At 36.5% G+C, this 18,420-nt stretch overlaps 1 long non-coding RNA gene, 1 other non-coding gene and 1 pseudogene across 20 annotated transcripts in view; all 3 read right to left on the bottom strand.

The window, feature by feature from the left end:
- Positions 1-1,866: 1,866 nt before the first annotated feature.
- Positions 1,867-18,420, bottom strand: part of LOC105739932 — an 86,071-nt gene continuing 69,517 nt past the window's right edge. For 15 of the 19 annotated variants that reach the window (XR_004030502.1, XR_004030494.1, XR_004030511.1 and 12 more), the window contains 7 exons: positions 16,073-16,197; positions 14,387-14,903; positions 12,205-12,335; positions 8,505-8,529; positions 6,610-6,715; positions 5,775-5,889; positions 1,867-5,092 (listed from right to left, as the gene is read on the bottom strand). This is a non-coding gene — a long non-coding RNA (uncharacterized LOC105739932). Of the gene's footprint in view, positions 5,093-5,774; positions 5,890-6,609; positions 6,716-8,504; positions 8,530-12,204; positions 12,336-14,386; positions 14,904-14,997; positions 15,104-16,072; positions 16,198-18,420 lie in introns of all 19 variants that reach the window. The other 4 variants (XR_004030503.1, XR_004030495.1, XR_004030512.1 and 1 more) reach the window with 4 other exon arrangements.
- On the bottom strand, positions 15,749-15,843 carry LOC115835738. Its single transcript, XR_004030762.1, has one exon. It is a non-coding gene; the product is annotated as a small nucleolar RNA SNORD116 (small nucleolar RNA).
- On the bottom strand, positions 17,497-17,579 carry LOC115835734 (annotated as a pseudogene).

The raw sequence follows: 18,420 nt of genomic DNA, 5'->3' as shown, positions 1-18,420 counted from the left end.
TGATCATATTTAATATCAGCAGAAATAAGACATTGACATCATGTACTCCAGATGATCCACTGAAAAGGGCACACTATTACTACTGTGTTATCTTTTGTCAAAAGTGCATAACCTTAATCTAATAATAACAAATATCAGACAAATCCAAATTGAGGACTAGTGTACAAAATTATGGTCTAGTATTTCTCAAATTTGTCAATTAAATGAAATACAAAGAAAGACTGAGGGGGCTCTCCCAGATTTGTAGTCAGGAGAGAGGGCAAAGGAAACATGCCAGATAAATGCAATAAGGGATCTCAAATTGGATCCTGGACTAGATAAAAAGGACATCAGTAGCATAACTTGAAAAACCTGAATATGGTCTGCAGATTGGTTGACAGTATTATATTAATTTCCTGATTTCAGTAATCATTGTACGTAATAATGTTATAATAATGATTATATAAAATGCTAACATCCAGAAAGCTGGGTACAGAATACACAGGAACTCTACTATTTTTGCTAATTTCCTATAAGTCCAAAATTACTTCAAAATTGTAATTTAAAAGTTGGGAAAAATACACAAATTTTACTAAAGAAGATTTACAATTGGGTAACTTCATGCAAAACTGGTTGCCTTCTTAAGTGGTCAAATTTCAAACTGAAGTCACAACAAAAATCACCTCACACCCACTTAATAGATAAGACTGACAATTTCCAATGTTGGCAAAACTGGACAGCAACTAAAAATCTCATATCACTGGCTGGGAGTGTGAAAAGCGTCCACCTCTTTAGAAGACTCTCTGTTTCCTATAAGTTAAGCAAAATCTGTCTTATGATCAAACAATTCAATTTTTAGGTATTTACATAAGAGATCTGCTAACATTCAAAACAGCTAAAAACTCGAAACTACTCAGGTGTCCGTCAACAAGAGAACAGATAAATAAACTGCAATATGACGATTTAGTGAAATATTACAACTATAAAAAAGTTTTTAAACTGCATAGAGAATAGCATGGATAAATCTCAACATGATTATGATGAGTGGAAGAAGCCAGACACACACTATGTGATTCCACTTACATTAATTTCAAAACAGGCAAAACTTATCTATGATCATAGAAATCACAACATTGTTTTTTTGAGAAGGCGCTTTGTTGGAAAGAGGCAGTAGGGTAGGTTCTCAAGTAACAAAAATATTCTATCTCCTGAATGGGATAGTAATTACTTTTAAGAAAAGTTATTGAATTATACAATTACTATATATCAATGCACTTAACTATGTAAATTTTACTTACATAAAAATAGGGAAGCTCCACATCTATGGATATGTAATAATCAGATAGAAATATTAAAATACTTATATATTACGTAAGATATAAAAGAAAGTTATAGAACAATATAAAAGCATATGAGTGTGTATATATACACATCCAAAAATAAAATTGTAAAAATGTTTATGGGAGAATAAGAAGTGTTATGATTTCTCCAGCTTATTTGAAAACACTTAAAATTAACACGAAGTAAATATGGCAAAATACTGATAATGATCGAACCAGTTCCAGTTCCTTGTACATGCTAGTTCACTGTTCTCTTCTCCTCATACACTGTATGTTTACAATGTGTTCATAATGAAAAGTTTTATAAAATGCACAGCAGGGTAAATCTTTGATTGCCAAGAACAAGTGAATATGAATGTATTACACAAGTTTAAGAATTTATTAAGAAAAGAAACAAAAGAATACAGAAACAATATATATAAGTAAATTAGAACCTTAAAAAATCCAAAGACCTGATTGAGGGAGAGGGAAGGGGAAGGCTAGTGATGCTAAACATCCACTAGTTAAACTTATTCATTAACAAAGGCACAGCAGAAATAACTATAACTGGAATGAAAATGGAAATTTAATAGAATGACGAAAGAACACTTTGTATAACAATGCTAATGTGTTTGACAATCTGCATGAACTGTGATTTGCTAAGAGAAAACAGGTTAAATTTGACACAAAACAAAGAACAAGCAATAACCATACAAAAAAGGAAAAAAACTTCTAGATGTCCTAATGCCAAACCAGCAAAAACAAAGCAGAGTCCAGATGATGTCATTGATGTGTTCACTTAAACACTGATAGTGAGACTAGAGCTTTTTTTTTCCCCACTCTAGAACACAGTATAAGAACAAAATCCTCAAAATTATTTTAACACAACCAGAATATCTGATATCAAAACATGACAAAAATAGCACAAGAAAGAAAAATCACAGATCAATTTCACTTATTTGTATACTTGTAAAAATTCCAAATCAAATTAAAATACCCAAGATTAAGTAGTAAATTAAAAGAATAAAACATTTTTAAAACCAGTAGGGTCAGTCTGTTCATTCAAGAAATAAAAGGAAGTTGCAATAATAGTAAATTAATAATAGTAAATTAAACAGTGATAAAAGTCTTTTTAAAGAACAGTAAAATTGATTCTGCAAAAAAATTTGATTATATCTACCACCTGGTTTTGATTAAAATTCCTTAAAAAAGATAAAAGGTGGGAGACTTTCCTAACATGGTAGACAAAGTATTTTGCACTTAAAATCAGCATTTTACACATTGATGATTAAGACCACCCATATCCAAATAACTTACCTATTGGGAATAAGACCTGATACCACCCCCAGCAGAGTCCTGCCCAGCAAGATAAAACTGTAAACCAATAAATAAATTCAGTTTGTTTATCTAGGCAAATAGTTCTTCTATCATTGATAACATCTTTATATAGGCAAACAGCTCACCTAGAAAATGATTTGACCATCAGTACTCACATTAAGAACCTCATCTCACTTTCCCACCAATCTTAAAGTATTGCATGACAAATTTTGCCCATGTCTAATTAGTTCCCTGCCCAGACCCCAAAGCCTCATTTCTTGATTTTGAAACATTATTAAACCCTATCAAGGTGGTGTTTTCCCTTGCTGCAGGTAAGTTTAACAAACTCAGCTTTGCTTGATCATAGCTCTTTCTGGTGGTCTTTGGGAGAAAATGACCAGGAACAATGTGCCAGTCAAACCAAAGAAGCATACCATTAAACTCTGATTAAATCAAGGGTAGGTGATATTTCCATAACTGTTCAAGTGTTCTGATAGTAACAGTCTGTGGACTTTGTCAGCATAACTAAAATCAGGATCAATATGAAGGGGGGAAAATAGAAACTTTAAATATTTGTGAAGGATTTAGTCTATACTTTGAAAAAATCTGAAAAGCAACAAGAAACAGTAAGGTGACAACTTACCCCCAAAACAAAACGAAACAAAAACTTTAGATACAAAAAATGAACAAGAAAATAAATTAAAAGAAAAACTCCCATCACCACAGTGAAAATATTAACAGTAATTAAAATTATTGAATAAGAAAAGACATACCTTGTCCTTGGATACGAAGACTTACTTAATATTTTTAAAAACCAATTCTCCCCTCAATTGATTTATTAAAGTTGATGAAATTGCAGTCTAAACTGTAATTTCTTCCAACGAGAAGACACATGAGACAGGAGGCAGAAGAAGAGACACACAAATCCACAGAACAAAAATGGAGCCAGTCACAGATGAGAGTACAGCATATGCGCAAGATGGCGGTACAGATAAATGGGCAATTATTGGCAAATAATCGCAAGTAATGGCAAGTAACTTGGCAACTTTAAGATTTCAAAACAAAAAAATTTCTCATGATTTAAGAATTTGAATTAAAAAAACACAAAAGAATTAGAATTTAACATATGTGAAGGGTTTTATGGACTCAGTATATATATCTTTCCAAAAATGACATGAAACTCAGAAGCCATAAAAGCGAACATGGTTATACTTGGACATATAACAATCATACACATTCTTATAACAAAAACAAAGTTAAAAAGTGTGTAAAAAATAGCTATAATGGTTGACAATCCAAATCTTATTTCCCAAAATAGTAAATGAGCTCTTCAAAATCAGGAAGAGACTAAATCCTCCTCCCACCCACAAAATTGGACATAAAGAAGAAATTAAAAAATACAGATGGCTAATAAACATGAAAAAATGACCAAACTCAAAAACAAAAGAAATACAATTTAAGACAACAGTTTGGGTGATCACATTGGCAAAAATGTTAAATATTTATAAAATCCATTGTCTGTGAGGTTGTAGGAAAGCTGGCAATCTCATACATTGCCATTTGAGGATAAAGTTGTTAACCACATTTTTGAAGGCAATCTTGCATTAATTTTCAAAATATAAATATAAGGTGTGCACATACTTAATCCCAGTAATTCAACTGATAAGTAATTTATTATATTATAGACAAATGCAAAATTATTAATATATAGGGAGGTTCATTGCACAGAAATTTGGTGCTAACATAAATATCTATGAGTGAGAAATGCTTAAAACATTTAATTATATTTCATCTACAAAACATTGATGTCGTCATTCAACAAATGACACAGATGTGTATGTATTACTGAAAAAGAAAAAGGCCATTGAATAAGGGCTGTTAAATGAAAGAGGTAATTTGCAGAAAAATGTGTTACAATATGGCCACACATGTGGATCGTTCCCCAAATGGCTTGTGTGTTTGTGTGCATCTATCCACTAAAAGAATGCATGTAGTTCGCTTAATAGAGGAAAACTATAGGGACAGAATTGGAAGAGAGGAGGGCATTTAATTTATATATTATTTAAATATGCTTTGAATTTTTGAAAAAAAATCATGCAGAGTTTCTTTTTAATATATTCTGTGTTTTTCAGTTTACCATGTGGCAAATGAAAATTATAAATGTATATTTATGGGAGCACTGAGCAATTCCACCATTTTGAGCATCTTGTGTAATATTATATTCTCTACTGAGGCTCCTGGGATTGAGTCAAGTGGCAGCAAGGGAAACAGTCACCATGCCCAAATTAAAGTCTCATCGATGATATCCCAACATGAGCATTTCTCAGTTAAGCATTTCTTATCTGCAGGAGGCATCCACTGCAACACAGGAAAGAGAAGAGTCTCCATGCAGAAGGAAGACTGTGTCATTGTTTTGGTGAAGCTGGCAGTAGAAGGAATGGCACCAACTCAACAAATCCACCTTTTGTGGCCATCACCTGCAAGGACACAGTGGGGAAAAGTGGTAAAGGTGAGAAACACATTTCCTTAGGAGTCATGGGGCTATGAAATTCCTCTTTAATCTTCCCCCTACTTGTGCTAGAACAAATATACCCACAGTACACAGAGAAAATCTCATTTTTAGCACCTGGGTCCATGATGAGGCCAAAACAATGACAGTAAAACTTCCTAATGTCAAGGATGCCAGATATTGGTGCTGCTTTTTCTCCTTTTGCTAGGCTCAAAAGTAATAGCCATCAACAACCTCGGGTTTCATGTCTGTCTCTTCCCATCTGGTTTCTTAAAGCTCTAGGTCATTCATTGATTTGATCAGTTATTTCAGACCAGTTTGTCAACCTTCCAGTCTAACAGTTATGGAGAAGCTACTGTGTCTTCTAGGTACAACAATTTTCTAGCATCACAATGGATCAAGCCATGAAGGAGTTCAGTTTACTAGATGAGAGAAGTTAAGGAAATCCTTCATATTAACAGTAAATGTACTGAGATGTAGAAAAGCCACGAAGGTATATAACAAAAGCTGCATCTCTTAACATATTATGAAGTCTTAGAATCAATTAGAATGTAATCAAACATCATCAATATTCAGAAAATTAACAGCTCAATTTCTACTAAGACATGGCTTCTCCCAGAAAGCAAGGACTATTTTAACTAACACCTTACCTTTAGTGGGCGGCCTAGGCAATGCATAGGTGAGGAGGCTTTTTGTCTAAGGGGTGTTGTTTTGGGAATTCGCGGATAACATTCACTCCCAGAAGAGTTCCCAGGAAGTCATCTTCTGAGGTTTAAAAAAAAAAAAAAAGAAACACCACTTCCAATGAAACAAGCAATGCAGCTGGAATCTGGAAATTCCTTGTCTGCTACTCTTTAATATTGATTTAATTTGGAATCTACCCCTTACTTACACAGTTCTGAAACCATAACCATCTAGTCCATAACTACACATTTCAATGTCAGCACACTGCATCAGGGACCTTCTCTCTTGCACATTTCCAGACCCGACTAGATCACCTGAATCCCACTGAAAGTTATGTCTCTTTCTGTTTTAAAATCATTTGTCTTCTACTGCTTAGTCAGGTTATTCACAAAATTACTCAAGACAATCTACTTATACATCTTTTTTCAATAAAAGTTTATTGAGAACCTGTTCTATGACAGGCAATCCACAAGGTGCTTGTATCACAAAAAAAAAGAACTGAAAAAGTATCTGGACATAAGAAATTAAAAGTCCACTGGATGAATCAATTATATAAAAAGCTGAGACATAATGGTCTTATGGTGGCAGATTCAGTTTTGGGCTCGGATTGCCAAGGAAGACCTGTTGTGACCACTCGTCTTTAACTCCCCAGAACTGTATCCACTCTCAGCTGGCTCTCAGATGGGTTTTCATGCTATTTAACTGGAAACAAATGTCATCGAACTCAAGAAGAGCAAGATCTATTGACTCCTTCCATCCTAGGCCTGTTTCCTATAAACATACAGTTCCCTGCCCACATACCTGCAAGGGTGTCCAAGAGACCACAGGTAGGCATGGAGAGCCACTGACCAGGGAGTAAGTTGTCAGCTCATTCTCTGGAGTTTTCTTTAATTCATTCTCTTGCTTCCTGACAAGTCAATAAACAAATTTAGTAATATTTATCACAACGTGGTAGCTTACAATCCTATTGTCAAACACACTTTCTCCAACATAATTTTAGCTAATATTTCTAAGACAGGTATTTTATAAATGTTGTTTTTATCATATCTGAAAGTTAAGGCAAGGGCATGGACAGTTTCGCTTCCCTAGAGGCCCTATCATCACCTGACATAAAAGAAAAAGAGAAAAAATAACATTTTAAGAAAAAAATGCAACTAAAATACATACATTTGTATGTTCATATAAAACACACACACACACAATCTAATTTAACAATAAAACATTCAGTAAGTATGGGTATCCTGTGCTGGGAAAACACAGAGGTTGCTAAGCCCTTTGTGTGTCACATGCACAGGCTTCAAATACGCACTGCCCTCCCTTTACCCTATAGGTCCAATGGACACAGAGAGTGGCCAGCTAATGACTATGTTAGTAAGATAAAATACTCCCATTCTATTAAGACTAAGTGTTATAAAACAAAATTTATACCATTATATACAGAGCAATACGATCATGGTCTATTAGCACCCAGTGAAGCCCAAGGAAAGCTTCTAAGAATTCCACTGGTGAAGGACATGTTTCTAGCTCTACAATTTTCTTAAGACCATCTTTACAAAAAATACATTTCAATAATTTCTAAATATCTGGAAAGGTTGGATTAAAGTAAACTACTCTTTTTTAAAACAATAGTCTAAAATTTGGCCCAAAACAATAATCTAGTGAAAGGCAATATTTATGTGCAATAATCAGGACTATCCTAACCACTCTTCATTTAAAAGACATACATAAATATCTTGATATATGATTTGGAAGAAAGCATGTAATACAAAATCATTTTCAACAGCATCAATATAACTAGAAAGTCTAGATATGATAAAATGATATAACTCTATTCAGAATAGCCTCATAACAGTGGCTTACATGTGATTTACTGATCTCAGCCCTGCTGATTACCTAAGGGACAAATGTAAAACTGTGCGTATCTCAAACAGATGTGCTAATACTCTCTGAAGCCATCTGCAAAACAATGCATCATAAATTTTACCAAACATATTTACAGGTTTTCTTGAATTGTCCTGTCCCTGTCAACCATTAAGATACCTTGAAATTACAGATTCATGTAAAAGTGTAATGTTTTAACTTTACAAAAAAAGTTAAGCCAAGAACATACAATAGTTGAAGTATAATGTTTTAACTTTACAAAAAAAGTGAAGCCAAGAACATACAATAGTTAAAACTATTTGTGCATTTGTCTTCTGAATAAAAACATACTGATACAAGGCTACCGTTTTAATTCATTCTGTTGTCTCCTGACAAGTTAATAAACACATTTAGAAATATTTATCACAATGTGGTAGCTTACAATTCTATTTTCAAACATACTTTTCCCAAAATAATTTTAGCTAACATTTCTAAGACAGGTACTTTATAAATGTTTTTATCACATCTACATCTTTTATCATAGAATAGCATACATGTAGTAGCTCTAGATAATCTGAGTCCAATAGAACTTTCTGTGGCAAAAGAAGTGTCATAATTCTATCCTATAATATCAATTATGTTGATAATACATGGTGTAGAGTAAACTTGAGAAAAATCACTAAATGGGTGAAGAGTGCAATCAAGGTGTTTCAGCCTGTCACTAACTGTGTTAGGGACAAGTTCCCATTTTATTTAATATAGTATCTTCAAGATAGACAGCACCTTTTCAATGATTAGGAGAGATATAAAATAAAAATAAAGATAGTATTACTTACAGGTCCTGAGAGATATATGGCATGCCTGGAGTCCACACGCAGAGGTCAGGAAGCAAGAGAGAGAGAGGGAGAGAGAGAAAGGGAAATAGAGAGAGAGAGAGAGACACCCATGGGCCAATGCCCTTATTGGGACAAGGGTACTATTCAAACAGGTTTTCTGTGGAGACTTTTAAGTGGTGGGTTTAAAGCAAGCAGGCATGAGTTCCCTGGGGTCACACTGTGACTGGGAGGTAGACACTGGCTCCATGAGGGGTATGGGGTTCAAGGGGCTTGTCAAGTAGATTGCATCAAGCTGTCCCATGATGAAGTGGTCCAAAGGAGGCAGCTGGATAAGGCAGCTATCTGGACCAAGCACACTGAGGAACGAGAAGGAGGTGTAGAACTGGAAACTGTGCAAAAGTGAGTAAGCCTTGCTTCTGGTATAAGAAAGTTAAACTTATACTCAAGATGGATGCCGAGGCAACATAAAATTATTAAGAATTCACTACATGCTTCCAATGCCCATACCCAAAAGGACACACTGCTCAGGCCTCAGGGACATTCTCTCAATCACACATCTCATTCTAGCCCAATATCATCTTCATTCCCAAAAAGGAGAAACTGTTCAAACATTCTTGATACCCAATACCTTTCTGCTATAAGCTAAGCAGAGAAATGTCAAACATCCTAGAATCTCTAGGAATGAAAACCATGGAAGACTTACCATGTGATTAATGTTGATACATGATTTGATTACAAGAGGCTTCCCAAAATAGATCAAATTATTGCCTAGTTAAAACAATCCCCCACTGGCTACAAACATAGTTGCCAGGCACAGTGGCTCATGCCTGTAATCCCAGCACTTTGGGAGGCCAAGGAGGGCAGATCACCTGAGGTCGGGAGTTTGAGACCAGCCTGGCCCACATGGTGAAACCCTGTCTCTACAAAAACACAAAAATTAGCAGTGTGTGGTGGCACGTGCCTGTAATCCCAGCTACTTGGGAGGCTGAGGCAGGAGAATCGCTTGAACCCTGGAAGTAGAGGTTGCAGCAAGCCGACATCATGCCACTGCACTCCAGTATGGGTGACAGAGCGAGACTCAGCCTCAAAATATATATATACCGTGTTCCCACGGTAGCCCAGAGATAAATTTAGAATGAGTGATATTGCTATGGGATCTTCTGGAAACCTCACAGAGATGAGCACTGAAGCCAATGAGAATCAAAATGTCAACGCTGTATTGTTGAGTTGTAAGTGCAATGAGAACTTTGTTTTCCTTCATAGCTCTCCCCTCAAGAAAGCACAATGCAGCAAACAGCAACATTCCTGATCCAATCTATAGGGTCAGTAGTGATGTCGTCTCCATCATTCCTAATTCTAATGATCTGTGTCAGTCTAGCTAAAGGATTGTCAATTTCACAAATCTCTGCACACACCCAACTTTTGGGTTCATTTTTTATGTCATCAGTTTTAGCTCAAATCCCTATTGTTTACTTCCTTCTGCTTGCTTTGGATTTCATCTTCTAGTTTAGTCTTTTTCTTGTTTCTTAAGGTGGAAGCTTATGTCATTTATTTACCTTCCCTTTTTTTCTGATACAGTTATTTAAAACTATAAATATCCCTCTAAGCATGTCTTTAGTTGTATCACATTCTATGCAAAATGTTTTCTAGATTCCTTTTATTTTTTAGACAGGGTCTCACTTTGTCACCCAGGCTGGAATGCAGTGGTGCAATCTTGGTTCAATGCAGCTTCTACCTGCTGGGCTCAAGAGATTCCCCTACCTCAGCCTCCTGAGTAGCTGGGACTACAGGCACGCACCACCATGCTCAACTTATTTTTTGTATTTTTTGTAGAGATGGGGTTTTGCCATGTTGCCCAGGTTGGTCTTGAACTCCTGGCCTCAAGTGATGTGCCCACCTAGGCCTCCCAAAGTGCTGGAATTCCAGGTGTAAGCAACCACCCTGGTCTTTCTAGTTTCTTTTAATATAAATATTTTTGACCAATGGGCTCTGTAAAGTGTGTTAATTTCCAAATATTTTGTGACCTCCAAATTTATTTCTGTGTTGACTTCTAATTTAATTCCTCTGTGGTCACACAACATACTCTACATGGTTTCAATCTTAAATTTATTGAGTACAGTTTTATAGCCTAACATATACTCTATCCTGGAGAATGCTCCAGGTATGCTTGAAACTAATTTGTATTTCTGCTGTTGGGTGGAGTTTTCTCTATCTATCTGTCTGTCTGTCCGTCTGTCTGTCTATCTCAGGTCAAACTGGTTGACAATATTGCTGAAGTATGTTGTAACCTCAATGATGCTCTATCTAATTGACTTATCAGTGATTAAGAAGAGGGTATGAACAAAAGTTTTTATTGTTGAATTGCCTATTGATCCCCTCAATCATGTTAGTTTTCAGTGTATGTAATTTTGGGCAGTGTTGTTAGTGCTGATATGATTATAATTGTTACATATTCCATATTAACCCTTCTATCATTAAATACTAACCTTCTTCCTCTCTAGCAATACTTTATCTTAAAGTCTCTTTTTTTCTGATGTCAGAATAGCCACTTCTGTTCTCTTCTGGATTCGCTGGATATAGCTTTTTCCATCTTTTTACTTTCAAACTATTTGTATCTTTTGTTCTAAAGTGTCTCTTTTGTAGACAGCATATAGTTAGTTGTTCATGTTTAAAAAACAACGGAATTTCCTAATCTCTTAAAAATTTAATATAATTGTCATATGGCTGGGTTTATGTCTGTCATTTTCCTATCTGTTTTCTATATGTCTTATTGGTTCCTCTGTTCATCTTTAACTGCCTTCTTTTGTGTTAAACAGATCTTTTCGGTTATTCTAATTCTTCGGTTGTTCTTTTAATATTTTTTGAATTGTTTTCTTACTGGTGGTCCTAGTGTTTATAAAATACATCTTAAATGATCACAACCTCCCTCAGATTAACAATGTATGTGTAACATGGGCTTTTATATGACTTGAAATCAATTTGAGAGAAGCAATTCTACTGCTCAATTAGTCCAGATTTCCAAAAGATACTGAAGCCATCATCAATCCAGGCATGTTTATAAAAGGGACTGTGAGCCTGAGATAGGAGACAGACACTACACACTAACAATTCTGTCACACTTGGACACAATGACACCATGACCACACTAAGTCATAGAGACCAGGATACAAGAACGATGATCCAGCCACATGGCTGACTACCATTATCACTGGAATGTTATAATTCCCTAAGAAGAATACAGTATTCTCTGGACAAAATGCTTACTATGAGAATTCCCACTGGTCTGTGAGCATGAAATGGTATAACTATTTCTGATACTTTGTCATACTTCAAGGGGAATGTTTAAACTCTTTCATATGACATCCACATTTTGGTCTACATGACCTGTGGAAATGGAGTAAAAATATGGGAAGATGAGAAATATACATGTCCATTTGTCAAATATGCATAAGAAAGGAGGCTTCACTATGTATCTGCATATAAAATGTACCAATTTATGACTCTACTAGGATGTCTCTGATATTATTCAAAATATAAATTGTGCAAAAATTCTAGGAGAGGAAAAGAGGACTCAAATAACTCACCAGGTTATTAATGCCTTACAGTGTTTGGTTCAACAGACTTCGTAAAAACAATTCTAAGTTATTTAATAACACAACAAAAATAATCCAGGTTACATGTATTAAAAATTGGATGTTACCCTTGCAGTGCATCGTTTTGATCTTTCCTGGAGAAAGAAGCTGGTGCAAATGACAAAAACAGTACTTCTTTGGTGTGGAGGTAAGAATTCCAAGCGGCAAAATGTTGTCTTCCACCAATATCACTTCCAATCTGTAAAGGGGAAATCAGGGAGTTGAGAAACAAAACATTCCTAATGGAATATTTAGTAACAAGAGGTTGGTTGTAAGGAATTCACCAGAGATGTTCACTGGACCATCCATATGACAAGAACAATACTTGGTACTTGAAACATGACAGTATAGAAATAATTTTTTCTGAAACATTGGTCTCAAAGTTTCCTCAGCATACCCAACACAACACCATTCATTATGACTAGGCTCTCTCCTTAAATCCGTTAGAAACCCACTGAAGAGATATAAAAGTGGCCAGAAAAATTCACATTTTAAAAACTTGGAAATTTAATCATTTCACATCATCTAGGAATGTTTAATGCAGCATGTAGCTGAAGACAGTACTTCTGTGCACACAAAATCACTCTCTTAGCTGATGAGAAAAACGAAAGACAAAGAAACCGATTAAATCCCAGTGACTGCTTGGCAAGCAAATTATATTGTGAAGATTACATAAGTAATATCTATTTTTCAATTTTCATATCCTTTTTTCACTTACTAGAGAAATGAAAAGTGAAAATCCCAAATCTCCTTGGATTTTGACCATCTCATTGCCCTCAAGAGGGCAAGCATGACTTAGAAGATTATTGCAGCTCCAACAGAAATGTGAATGGCTCAAGTGTAGGCATAGCTATTTCCTGCATTTTCACAACTCAAGTGCTGATTCCCCAGGGTCTGTTTACTATCAACATATTTATGTTGCCAATCAAGAACTCAAGAGTTGCAATTTCATCTCCAAACTGGGTACCTACAGATCAGTGTCCAATTCTATTTCTCTAGTGCATGTAAGCTGGTTAGTTTTCCAGTACCACAGTCCTTGCTGGGACCACATAGCTGAACAAACTGAACTCTCCTTCCATATAGTTTGCTTAGGTCAGGTAACTGTGCTGGACCTCATGTTAAGAGAAGTTATTATTTAACTCATTGTTTTCCCAGGTTTTTCAACAAGATCAGTTATTAAAGTTATCAGTGACACATGCAAACTTCTAAAAAAAAGGGGCACTGTTTGCCTCAGAAACATGAAAGAAAATGAGCACTCTGGAGTACACTTCTCTGGGACACACTGATCCACCCTATTAAGTCATGGAGACCAGCCCCCAACACAGCAATGACCCAGGATCCATGCTGCCCAGCACAGACAGTGCCTTATAGAGTATTACGTAATCCCTAGAAAAGGGCAATATTTTAGTGACAAAATGCTTAGCGACCTGACCTGGCCCTTGAGGGTGGGATGGTAAAATTCATCCCCCTGAGGATGGGATGGAAAAATCATTTCTGATATTTTCTTTCATGTCACATCTCAAGAGAAAGGAATAAAGTTTCATGTGAGGCTAGGTGCCTTGTCTTTGTTGACCTGTGGGAATAGGGCAAACATGTAGAAACATGAGAATGATACAAGCATGTGTCTGCTGGTCCATCAAGCAAAAGAAGGTAGGATTCAGTTTATGTATCTATTAAATTAGCTAATGTACTGCTCTCCTAGGATGTTTCCAGTGTTATTCAACAATAGTCGATGTGTTTGTCTCTAGCTTCCATCAGTCCAAATACTGTCCAACATTTGCTGCCAGACAAATCATATGTGCAACCAGACTATCAGTTTGCTCAAAGTTCCAAGAAGATGTTGGCCCGATGAACATTCCATTCACAACAATGCATAGCATTTCCATAAATTCAACCACCTCAGGATTACTTTACCTTCAAAGGTGACCCAGTGGACTGGGGAGAAAGAAGTCACAACAAGCCATGATAAGAGAAGGGAATAAACAAACAATGGTCTAAAAATCATTCGTAGCACTCAACCTGCTTGAGAGTGGGAGCGTGGCAATTTGCAGAAGCTGCACAGAGCTGCACTGTACCTGATTCCACTAAAAGTGATCACAGCAATGCAGGCAGGACACACACAGGTATGGTACTGTCCCGGGACGTGTGACTAGAAGAACTGGGCCGTATGCAGAGAGGGAAAGGCGGCCTCTGAACCCTCTCACCATGAGCTGCTTCCCACCTACTCTCAGCTCTCAGAGTGACGCTCACCAGGTGGTACTGCTGAGGACCCAGTGGCATTTGGGCACCGCATACCCCTTGGTCGCACCCAACTTTCCTCTGCCACACTGCTGAGAATCAGCCTCTCTGGCACTCTCCACGCTTCATGCCCATAGAAAGATCATCAGCAAGACTGAGAAATCACAAAAATTCTAGAAAAGAACAGAAGCCTCAGATGACTCACCAGAGTAAGGTCTTATAGCATCTGAATTAACTGGCTCCGTAGTATAGCACCCATTAAATTCCTAAATACTTAAAACAGTAGTAATCCAGGAAAAAAAGTATCAAAAATTAGATGTCACCTCGGCGTGTTTCGTTGTATTCTTTTTCAGTTGAGGAAGCTGGTAAAAGTGACATATCAGATCTTCATTTCCCAAGCTTTTCAACAAGATCAATTATTACAGTTATCAGTGACAAATGCAAACTTCTAAAAAAGGAGCAATGTTTGCCTCATATCTTCATTGGTGTAAAGGTTAAAAATCCATGCAACTCTAGTATCACATGGAACCTGCAAACCACAGGGGCAACTAGAAAAGTTGAGAAAGAAATCTTCCACATCGAATGTTTCCTGATAAGAAGTTATGAGGAATTATGATACATACTCACTGACAAGGTCTATGTCCAGAAAAAAGTATACTTATACCACAGAACAGGAGAATGTTTAAAGTCCTTTTTCCAAGACCTGTTCAGGTTAACCCTAAAGTCCACCTAGACATCAATTAACAAGGATCTCCCTTAACATGCATAGGAAAATCCACCGATGAAATATGAAGATTGGCCAATAAAATCCACACAACATTCCAAGGACTGGAAATGTAATCATCTCACAACATCTACTTGAATCACTCAAATGTCTAGAATATTGTTTTATACAGACAGAAAAAAGGTCTGAATTCTTGGGACTGGGTTAGCAAGCAAAGTTAAACAAATTAAAATATTCTCATGGTTAGAAATCACTCTTTATTTTCCAGATATTACGTCTGCCTAAAAAAAATTGATAAGATCCACACAATCTTTGGAACTGATGATCTAAGTGACCTTAGTAAACTGCTCTCACTCAAAAGACTGTCATGTCCCAGATAACTGTATGGATGGCTCAAAGGTAGGCACAATCATATCTCATGGCGTCTCACTACATATGTGCTGGTTTTCCAGGGTCTGTTTACTACCAGTGGATGGATGCTACCGGCCAAGCACCAAAGGAATAGCCATTTTATTAAAAAAATACGATATTTATAGATGACTGTCCAATTCATTTCCTCTAACATATGCAGGCAGATTAGCTTTCAAATACCCCAGTCCCTGTGGGCACTGACCATCCACATCCCTCCACGTTTGCCTGTCATGTGTGCTGGACTTCATTAGCCCACAAGTGGTTTGGTCACTCATTTTTTTCAGATTTCAAAGAGATTCTTTTTTTTTTTTTTTTTTAAAGTCATCGTCAATCCAGGTACATTTATAAAAGGTACCTTAAGCCTGGGATATGTGGCAGACACTGAGCACACAGCTTTCCATCAGCTTGGGGTACACTGACCCACACTATTCATTCAATTATGGAGACTGGCATCACAGTCAATGACTGGCCGATGGCTGACTAGCATGGCCAGGATCTCATGGTCATTGGAGTGTCACGATCTCCTAAGAGGAATGCCAGTATTTTCAGGACAAAACGCTTACCATGGGAGAATTCCTACTGATTCTTGAAGATGAGGTGATAGAAGTATTCTCAATACTTTTCTTCATGTCACATCTCAAGAGGACAGAATATTTTATATGAAACCCAGTTCTTGGTTCATGCTGATCTGTGAAAGCAGTACAAATATGGGAAGATGGTAAGTATATATGTCCATTTGTCAAACATGCACAAGAAGGGAGGGTTTGTTATGTATATTAATATCAAATATACTAAAATTACTAGGGTGTTTTTGATATTACTGAAAAGCGAGAACGCAAAAAAAAAATTGGAAATAAAGGATAATGAAAGCCTTGGATGATTCACCAGATAATTAATGCCTCACATTGTTATTAACAGATCATTCACAAAACTGATTATCTACTTGACTACAGAAAAAATTACAAAATAAGCCATAAAAAGTAAATTTATTCAAACTTGGATGTTACCTTTGGAGTGCATCCTTTTGTTCTGCCCCAGGGAATGGAACAGGTAAAAGTGACAAGATCAGCATTTCTTTGGGATAGCAGTGAGAATTCCATGCAATTCCAAAATCACTTCCATTCTGCAAGGCACAGGGGACATTACAGGAGTTTTGAAACAAAACCTTCCCAACTGAATGATTCCTGACAACAGTTTGTAATTAATTGGCCACAGTCACTTGACTATCCACATAACTAAAATATCTGCTTGTTGCTTGGAACAGGGTAAGTATAGAAAATCAATGTTTCCAAGATTTTGGTCTGAAAGGCCAAAGGCCCCCTGAGTATTACTAAAATTAGAATCTCCCTTAAAATATACAAAGATTCAATGAAGGAATATACCTATTAGCCAACAATATCCACCTAAAATCCCCAGAATTAGAACTTTCATTATTTCACATTAAAATGTTTAATGAAGCATCTAATTTAATCTATCATCTAATGCTTAGAAAATTGCTCCCTGAGTGACAGGAAAAAGAAAAACAAATGCTCTTCTAATCCTTGAGACTGAGTTAGCAAGCAAATTCCAGCATGTAATAAGATAATCCCATGAATACAACCCACTCTTCAATTTTCACATATTTCTTTTAGTGAAAGAATAAATAACAAGCAAAGACTGATAATTTCTTTCTGACTACATAATATACCTATACATGCTGATACTCACTAAGAATGTTGTGGCATCTACGAAATAGCGTGAATGACTCGAGTGCTGGCACAGCCATTTCTACAATGTTCACTCCTCTGACACTGGCACCCCAAAGCCTGATTATTAGGTGTTTGAATGCTGCCAGCCATGCACTTAAATCACTGTCATGTAATCCCCAAAGACATATAGGCCTCTGTACAATTCATCTGCTCTAACATATGCGAGTGGGTTCATTTTGTTACCAGTCCCTGACCAAACTGAACACCTTCCACAGGTTTGCCTGGTATGGTCCTGTGCTGGACCTCAGCTCACACAAGTGTCTTGGTCACTCATTTTGTTCAGATTTGCAAGGTTTCCATTTTTTCAAGTCATCATCGATCCAGGCACACTTATAAAAGGGACCTTGAGCCTGAGATATGTGGTAGACACTGAAAACTCATCTTTCTGTCAACCTGGGGACTTGCCAATGCACAGTATTCAATTACAAAGACCAGCATCACAGCCAGTGACCAGCCTCATGGCTGACAAGCACAGATAGGGTCTCATTGTCACTGGAGTGTCATGACTGCCTAAGAAGAATGTTGGTGCTTTCAGGACAAAATGCTTACCAATATTAGAATTCCCCTGGCCCTTGAGAATGGGAGGGCAGAATTATTTCCATTACTTTCCTTCATGCCACACCTCAAGTAGAAGGAATAAAACTCTTTTACATGAAATCTAGTTCTTGGTCCACATTAACCTTTGAAAATAGGAAAAAATTATAGAAAAATATAAAGTGCAAATGTAATTTGCCAACCATGCAAATAGTGTACATATACAACAGGCTTACTATGCACAAGTATATAAAATATACTAAATTATTTTGCTAGTAGGGTATCCTAATGTTATTTGAAAACAGAGGAAGTATAAAAATACTGGACAAAGGACACAGAAACCTCAGATGACTAACCAGATTATTAGGGCCTCACACCATTTGGATTAACAGACTGCTTGAAAAACCAATAATAATCTTACTTGCTAAAATAAAATAATAGCACTAACCTAGAAAAAATGCACTTACTAAAAATTGCAATATTATCTCTGAAGTGTATTGTTCTCATTGCCAGACAAAGAATCTGGTACATGTGACAAAATCAGCAGGTTAGTGGAGCAGCGGTAGGAATTCCATGCAATTCCAGTATTACCTCCAATATACAAAGCACACTGAGGAAGTAAGAAGTTG

This window comes from Nomascus leucogenys, chromosome 6, assembly GCF_006542625.1.
Source record: "Nomascus leucogenys isolate Asia chromosome 6, Asia_NLE_v1, whole genome shotgun sequence".
NCBI lineage: Eukaryota > Metazoa > Chordata > Mammalia > Primates > Hylobatidae > Nomascus > Nomascus leucogenys.
Note: the sequence above shows the minus strand (reverse complement) of the source record. Positions and strands in the feature narration are given on the sequence as shown.